Source organism: Brachyhypopomus gauderio, unplaced genomic scaffold (assembly GCF_052324685.1).
Source record: "Brachyhypopomus gauderio isolate BG-103 unplaced genomic scaffold, BGAUD_0.2 sc37, whole genome shotgun sequence".
In the NCBI taxonomy this organism is placed as follows: domain Eukaryota; kingdom Metazoa; phylum Chordata; class Actinopteri; order Gymnotiformes; family Hypopomidae; genus Brachyhypopomus; species Brachyhypopomus gauderio.
In genome coordinates, this window is record NW_027506867.1 from 606,856 (window position 1) to 615,000 (window position 8,145).

The window sequence follows — 8,145 nt, forward strand, 5'->3', positions numbered from 1 at the left end:
GGCGGAAAAGCGTGACCCATATTGTACTGGCGCTGAAGTGCCTCGGTCACCGAAGCGTGCTGGCCAGCAGAGCTCTCGCTGTAGAGAATGTGTTGTGAAAGTGTAGAGTTCAACAAACTACCGGATGCGTACCAGTACATTGATAAAAGCGGCTATCCTATTCCAGCTAAAACACAATAAAAAAAGTCCTGAAAGCTTAGGTAACCCCGGGCTCGTGTTTCTGCGTTAAATGCAGCTCACTTTGCCTGAAGAGGCAGAGAGATAGAAGATAAGGGCTGTCATCGGGGTGAAAAGGTGGTAGAGGGATCCGTGGATGTGAAGAGGAGAGTGTCGCGTGCTCACGTGCCTGTCGTCGATATCACCCGCGTGCGCCTACACGAGAGGCACGTTATTTGCGCGTCGGCGAGCCGAGAGCCGGCGGAGGAAAGTTCCCCGAACCGTCTCACTACAACGGATCCCTCCTCGCGCTCAGTCCACTATGAGCCCCAGGACGGTGAGTCAGCACTCGGATAACAAATAATTCTAACAAAAGGTTTTCGTTAGAAACCTCTTTTTCCTTTCTTCTGTGTAATTTCACCAATCAAGTAAGTTTTCAAGGGTTTTAAAAGACTGAGTGCATGTAGGACCCTCCTGGTGGTGTTTGATCCGGACGCGGAGACTCGTGTCCCAGGTGAGCGCAGACAGGTGTTAAACTGGTCTTAAACTGGTCTTCTTGTACATCAGCGCAGCGGGCGGCATTTTGTTATTATTAACATCCACTGATAATACTAGCAGGCTTGATAAAGCACAAGAATTAAGTTGAAAGTAGGAAGACACAGTCCTGCATTTCATTGTCGCAGGATGCTGTGTTAACATGGTGTACAAGCTTTATTGTTAATGAAAAGCTTCAAGAATATTTTAGTTATCAATAGCTATGTTTCCACGTGGGTCTAATATCGATCTGAATAAAACTTTGCAAAAGTTTCAATTGTGGGATTTAAACAAAAACAAGTCATATTTCATAATATGCCTATATTAAACGTAAATTACTGAAATTACTGCCTGTTACTTGAAACTCAATCTAAATTAAACGATTAACATCATGTGAAAGCTCTAACATAATACATAATGTACACAATATTAGGCAAATTACTGCAACATCGCTCGTTTGCATAGTAGGTTACAACGTCGCAATAGTTTCACCTCAGATGCGCTTTTACTAACAGGTAGTCCGAGCGTGTTGGGCTCTGTGGCTGACCATGCCATTTGGGGGAAGCGAGGCCTGGCCGCACAAAAGGCCAGATGTCTGCGGCACAATGGCACTGAACAGACAGGATAAGCACTTGAGATTATGCGCTTTCACACCGCCAACAGAATGAATACCGTCATGTATAACCCCTCTAAACCAGGGGTGTCAAAATGATTTTGGTCTGTGGGCCGCATACAACTTAATCGGACCTCAAGGGGGCCAGACCAGTAAACTCATTACAAAATTACATGGAACTAACAAGAAGTCAACTGTTTTTCTTTGTATTAGTGCAAAGAAGTAAATAATTAAAATATTTATATGAAATGAATTGTCCTTTAACTAAATAAATTATGAACAACTTTCTACTTTTACTTTTTATTTTTAAGAAAAGTATGTGCAATTTCAACAACACTGTTACTCAGTAAAACACTTATTTAAATGCATTATGCATAAAAACTGATCACAGTTGTGACGCCGGGGGCGTCGGGACAGAGGCAGCCGGAGACGTGGGTTGGACAGAAGGTGGTTTATTATCCATGGCAACCAGTAACACTCGTAGTACGTAATGCACGGTAAAGCTCGTAGCGCATACACTGCAGATGCAAGGTAAAGCTCGTAGCGCATACACTGTAGATGCAAGGTAAAGCTCGTAGTGCATACACTGTAGACGCAAGGTAAAGCTCGTAACGCATACACTGGAGATGCAAGGTAAAGCTCGTAGCGCATACACAGTGGATGCAAGGTGACGCTCGTACACACACGGTAGGGACGTGCTGTCAACCAGAGACGCTCGTGTAGCGGCAATGTGCAGCACTGGACCAGACGACCTGCGGGCTTAAGAAGTGCAAAGTAAACAAGAAACAGGTGCTCAGTATGATGGTGATTGCGACCGTGGGAGTGGCTGCGTGCGCGGGGGTGTGTGCTGGGATCGGCTGTTGGCCGGGTTGCGCGCCCTCTGGTGGCGACCCGGCCCCCTCACCGTGACAGAGCCCTCCCCCAAGGACCCCTCCCGTCGACTCCCACGCGGCCTTCCCCGTTGCCGCGGAGCTGGCCGGTCTGGATGTTCCCTGGGGAAGTCGGCGATAAGGGAGGTGCCTACCACTTGAGAGGCCGGTATCCAGGAGCGCTCCTCCGGTCCGTATCCGACCCAGTCCACCAGGTACTGTAAGCCACCTTTTCTGCGCCTCGAGTCCAGTAACCTCTCCACGAGGTACGCGGGTCCGTCCGACAACTGCAGCGGCGAGGGCGGCCGTGACGTCGAGGCCTCCTCCAATGCACCTGCTCTGTATGGCTTGAGAGCGGACACATGAAATGCACGCGACACACGTCTGTCTTCGGGCAGACTGATGCGGTAAGTAACTGGGTTAAGCCGCCTCAAGATGACGTACGGGCCGGCATATCTCTCCCCCAGTTTACCTCTCCTACCCAGGCGTCCATCTTCGGTGGAGACCCACACCTTATCCCCTACCTGATAAGATGGGGTCTCTCCCCTCCGACGGTCGGCTTTCCGCTTGAATCGCCGGATCGCCTCTCTCAGCCGCTGATGGGTGTCCTCCCACACCCGCTCGCTCCTCTTGCACCACTCCTCGACGATGGGCTGGTCTGAGGACGCGGCGTTCCAAGGATAGAGCGGCGGCTGGCGACCGAGCACGCACTCGAACGGTGTCATCCCCGTGCTGGAATGTGTGAGGGAGTTCTGTGCGTACTCGGCCCAGGGCAGAAGGGCGCACCATGTGTCCGCGTGCTCGCTGCAGTACGTGCGCAGGAACTTTCCCACCTCCTGGTTCGCTCGCTCCACCTGTCCGTTAGCCTGCAGATGGTAACCAGAGGTTAGGCTAACCGTGATGTTAAGCTTGGATAGGAACTCCCGCCACACACGCGAGGTGAACTGCGGTCCCCTGTCCGACACGATATCCTCAGGCAGACCGAACTGCCGGAATATGTGCCGAAACAAGAGATCCGCAGTCTCCCAAGCGGTGGGCAGGCCCCGCAGGGGAAGGAAGCGAACCATCTTCGAGAACCGGTCGATTACCACCATGATGACCGTGTTCTCCTCGGACGGGGGGAGGTCCGTGACGAAGTCCAAAGCGATGTGCGTCCATGGTTGCTTGGGTGCCGGGAGAGGGAGGAGCTTACCCGCAGGAGGAGTGTGTGGCACCTTGCACCGCGCACACACCGCGCAGGACGCCACCTGCTGCAGTACGTCCCGGTGCAGCCCCGGCCACCAGTAGCGGGCCCCCAACAATTGAGCCGTTTTCGACACCCCTGGGTGCCCCGTCCCCACTGACGTATGAGCCCAGCTGATGAGGGCACTACGGTGCGCGGGGGGAACGTACTTATGGTGCGGCGGGCAACCTGGATGCGGGTTCGCTGCCTCGATCTCCCGATCGATCTGCCACTCCAAAGCTCCCACGACGCACTCAGGCGTAAGCACCGGCTCCTCGCTTGTCGACTCCGTACTGCCAGGAAAGGACCTAGATAGCGCATCCGCACGCTGGTTCTTCTCTCCTGGCCGGTATGTCACCTGGAACTTGAAACGAGAGAAATACAGAGACCACCTGGCTTGACGGGCGTTCATCCGTTTCGTGGTCCTGATATATTCCAGGTTTTTGTGGTCCATAAGCACGGTGAATGGATGCTTAGCTCCCTCCAGCCAGTGTCTCCACTCACCGAACGCCTTGCGCATGGCCAACAACTCACGGTCTCCCACCCCGTAGTTACGCTCGGCGGCGGTGAGCTTCCTCGAGTAGAAGGCTATGGGACGGAGAGAGCTATGCTTCTTCGCTCGCTGTGACAGCACCGCGCCCACTCCCACGTTCGACGCGTCTACCTCCACTATAAAGGGACGGTTAGGATCCGGTTGGTGCAGAACCGGTGCGTCGACAAACGCTTGCTTCAGCTGGTTGAATGCTCTCGTAGATCTCTCTGTCCAGCGAAGCTTAACTCCTCCCCCTCTCAGCATGTCAGTAAGGGGCTCTGCGATCCGGCTATATGCACGAATGAACCGCCTGTAGAAATTCGCGAAGCTCAGAAATCTCTGCAGCTCGCGCCGTGTGTGAGGCTGCGTCCATTTCACGACCGCCTCCACCTTCCTGTGCTGCATGTGCACGGAGCCTGGCCTAATGGTGTAGCCTAGGAAGTTCATCTCGCTGAGATGGAACTCGCACTTCTCGAGCTTGCAATACAACTGATTGCGCAAGAGCGTGCCCAGAACTGCCCATACATCACGCACATGTTGGTCGTGGGAGGGAGAATAGATCAGGATGTCATCGATATAAGCGACAACGCATCTATTCAAATACTCCCTTAAGACCTCATTAATAAACGCCTGGAAGAACGACGGAGCAGACGCCAAGCCATAAGGCAAGACGCGATACTCGTAGTGCCCCGTAGAGGTACTAAACGCCATCTTCCATTCATCACCCTCGCGTACGCGAATAAGGTTGTAGGCGCTGCGCAGATCTAGTTCAGTGAAAACTTTAGCCTTCCTTAACTGCTCCAGCGCCGACGGCACTAGAGGCAGCGGGTAGGCAAAGTTCACTAAGAGGGAATTAAGCCCTCGGTAATCTACGCATGGCCTCAGCCCACCGTCTTTCTTCTTTACGAAGAAGACGCTGGCTGAGGCGGGAGAGGTGGAGGGAGTAATATAGCCCTGAGCGAGAGCCTCCTTAACATACTGAGCCATGACCCGCTCCTCTTCCTGAGAAAGTGGATAGACTCGACCGCGCGGTGGCGTAGTACCTGCCTTGAGGGTGATGTGACAGTCCCAGGGTCGGTGAGGTGGTAACTGGGTGGCCTTGGCAGCGCTGAACACCTCCGCTAGATCACGGTACGGAGCGGGAATGACTGGAGTGGAGCTGATGTTAGGGCTCTCAACGCTGGTGGATTGCGCGAACACACGGGAGGGAGACCGGGTGCCGTGTAGAGGCGCAACCCACTTCAGCAGCTTACCCGTGGACCAGTCGATAACGGGGTTGTGGAGTTTAAACCAAGGGAGACCTAATGTGATGGAATAGCGTGTGGAAGGGAGTACAAAAAAACTAATCTGTTCCCTTCGGCCCTGAACGTGTATGGTGACTGGTGCAGTGCGGTGAGAAATAAAACCCCCGCCCACAGGTCGCCCGTCCAGTGTATGCACGCGTCTCGGCTCCTTGAGTCTGATCAGGGGCACCCTCAGCTGCTCAGCGACGCTCCTCTGCATCAGGTTCCCCGAGGCTCCCGTATCCACTAATGCAAACACAGATAAGGACATCGCCCCGTAAGACACTGACGCTTCCCACGTTAGGAGATTTCCCATTAGAGCGATACTCACCCTAGCCCGCCCCCTCCTTGGACCAGCAGTACGAGTGAGGGGGGGGGCGGCAGCACCCATCTCCATGGGCTCGGCGGGCGTGGTCTCACGGGGCGGTGTGTGCACAGGAGCCTGCGGGGTAGGAGGAAGCGCCGCTCCTCTGCCTCGCTCCTGCAGCAACCTGTCCATGGTTATGGCCAGGTGCACCATCTGATTCAGGTCCTGTCCCTCGGGCCGACAGCTCAGCTCCGCCCTCAGGTCGGGCTTCAACCCCGCCAGGAAGACGTCTGTTTGAGCCGCTTCTCCCCAACCAGTCCTGGCGGCCAGGCTCTGGCCGCAGACCCTCCCGTGGCTGGGGTGGTTGAAGACCGCCCGCAGCTCGCGAACGAACTGGTCATAACTGCGAGTACAGGGCTTCTCCGCGCTGATCTGGGCTGCTCCCCAGTCCAGTGCCTTGCCCTGCAACCGGTTTACCATGAAGCCGACTTTCTCCTTCTCCTCCAGGTGAGGCATGCTGGTAAAATAGAGCTGGCACTGGACCAGGAAGCCCTCACAGCGCTCCGGGTCCCCGTTATAGAGCTCGGGTGGAGGAATTGGCGTTCTTGGCGTTGGAGGGCGCGCAGTTGCCTGTACCGTCAGAGCCTGGATGCAGGTCGTCAGGGTATTCACCACTGAGCGGAGCTTCTGGAGCTCCTGCTGTTGTCTGCCCAGGATGATGCCTTGATGGGCCAACACCTCTATAGCAGAGGCGCCCTCGCCTCCGGCTGCTCCAGGCTGCACATTCTGTGACGCCGGGGGCGTCGGGACAGAGGCAGCCGGAGATGTGGGTTGGACAGAAGGTGGTTTATTATCCATGGCAACCAGTAACACTCGTAGTACGTAATGCACGGTAAAGTTCGTAGCGCATACACTGCAGATGCAAGGTAAAGCTCGTAGCGCATACACTGTAGATGCAAGGTAAAGCTCGTAGCGCATACACTGTAGACGCAAGGTAAAGCTCGTAATGCATACACTGGAGATGCAAGGTAAAGCTCGTAGCGCATACACAGTGGATGCAAGGTGACGCTCGTACACACACGGTAGGGACGTGCTGTCAACCAGAGACGCTCGTGTAGCGGCAATGTGCAGCACTGGACCAGATGACCTGCGGGCTTAAGAAGTGCAAAGTAAACAAGAAACAGGTGCTCAGTATGATGGTGATTGCGACTGTGGGAGTGGCTGCGTGCGCGGGGGTGTGTGCTGGGATCGGCTGTTGGCCGGGTTGCGCGCCCTCTGGTGGCGACCCGGCCCCCTCACCGTGACAACAGTAACATTTTCCACATCTGGGAAGCAATTCTGAACACATGATATTTCCATTTTTCTTGAAAAATCCGACACTCTGTGTCCACTTTTCTTTTTTTAACAAAAACATTTAACTCAAGAGGGTGCCAGGGTCAACAGAAAAAGCGATTAAAGCGATAGAACTGACTAAAACTGCGGACAATATAGGGACTGCAGATTTGAAATGAAATGGAGTTTATTATTCTTTAATAATGCAGGCTGCCCCCCCTCTCTCTCAGAATTGTAACTGACAACTATTGACAAAGCAAGTAACTGAATTATTTTCACAAGTGTCAAAGTGAGTAAAAATAAAAAATATGTATGTATGTATAACACATCTTTCTCCCAAATCCAATTCCCCTTTCTGCCATTCTTAACATCGTTCAGCGTAACATTGTTTTATTGTGTTATTACAAATTTTTGTGCTTTTTGCGTGAGATTTATTACACTAATAGATGAATGGACAGAATGAGTCTGTAAACCGTTTTAAAAGAAATGGTGATTTTTAATATGTCGATGACTTGCATTGCTGGTTGTCCCCCAGAATGTGACAGGATGACCGATGCCTGCATTCTGACAGAGTTACACTCTGCAGGTAACAGCCTCTATTTCTCACTCTCTCTCACTCTCTCACTCCCTCTCCCTCACATCCAGAAAGAATACTGCTACATTCTGAGATATTTATATGGTATATATTTACACATTTTACATTTTGCCTGTGTAAATCTTTCTGGACTCTGTGCAGTCCAACACATGTCTCTGCAGGTCACCCTGTTGAACAGAAAACAAGATCTCTTTAACTCTCTAACTTAATATATATTAAAGTGCTGTTTACTCTTCTACACTCACTGGCCACTTTATTAGGTACACCTGTCCAACTGCTCATTAACGCAAAAGTCGAACATTGCAGCAACTCAATGCATTTAGGCATGTAGACATGGCCAAGATGATCTCTTGCAGTTCAAACTGAGCATCAGAATGGGGAAGAAAGGTGATTTAAGTGACTTTGAACGTGTCATGGTTGTTGGTGCCAGACAGGCTGGTGTGAGTATTTCAGAAACTGCTGATCTACTGGGATTTACACACACAACCATCTCCAGTGTTTACAGAGAATGGTTTGAAAAAGTGAAAATATCCAGTGAGCTGCAGTTAGAGGAGAATGGCCAGACTGGTTCAAGCTTATAGAACAGCAACAGTAATTGAAATAACTAAAAAAAACTTACAACCGAGGCATGCAGAAGAGCATCTCTGAACGCACAACACATTGAAACCTTGAGGTGGAGGTGGGCTACAGCAGCAGAAGACC

The 8,145-nt window shown here is 52.2% G+C and overlaps 1 protein-coding gene across 4 annotated transcripts in view; it reads left to right on the plus strand.

Moving 5' to 3' along the window:
- The first annotated feature begins 55 nt into the window (after window positions 1-55).
- Window positions 56-8,145, plus strand: part of plcd4a (phospholipase C, delta 4a) — a 39,296-nt gene continuing 31,206 nt past the window's right edge. For 3 of the 4 annotated variants that reach the window (XM_076985199.1, XM_076985202.1, XM_076985203.1), the window contains exons 1-2: window positions 56-493; window positions 7,384-7,434. The gene's annotated coding sequence lies outside the window, so the exon portion shown is untranslated. The remainder of the gene's footprint in view (window positions 494-7,383; window positions 7,435-8,145) is intronic. The other variant, XM_076985201.1, reaches the window with a different exon arrangement.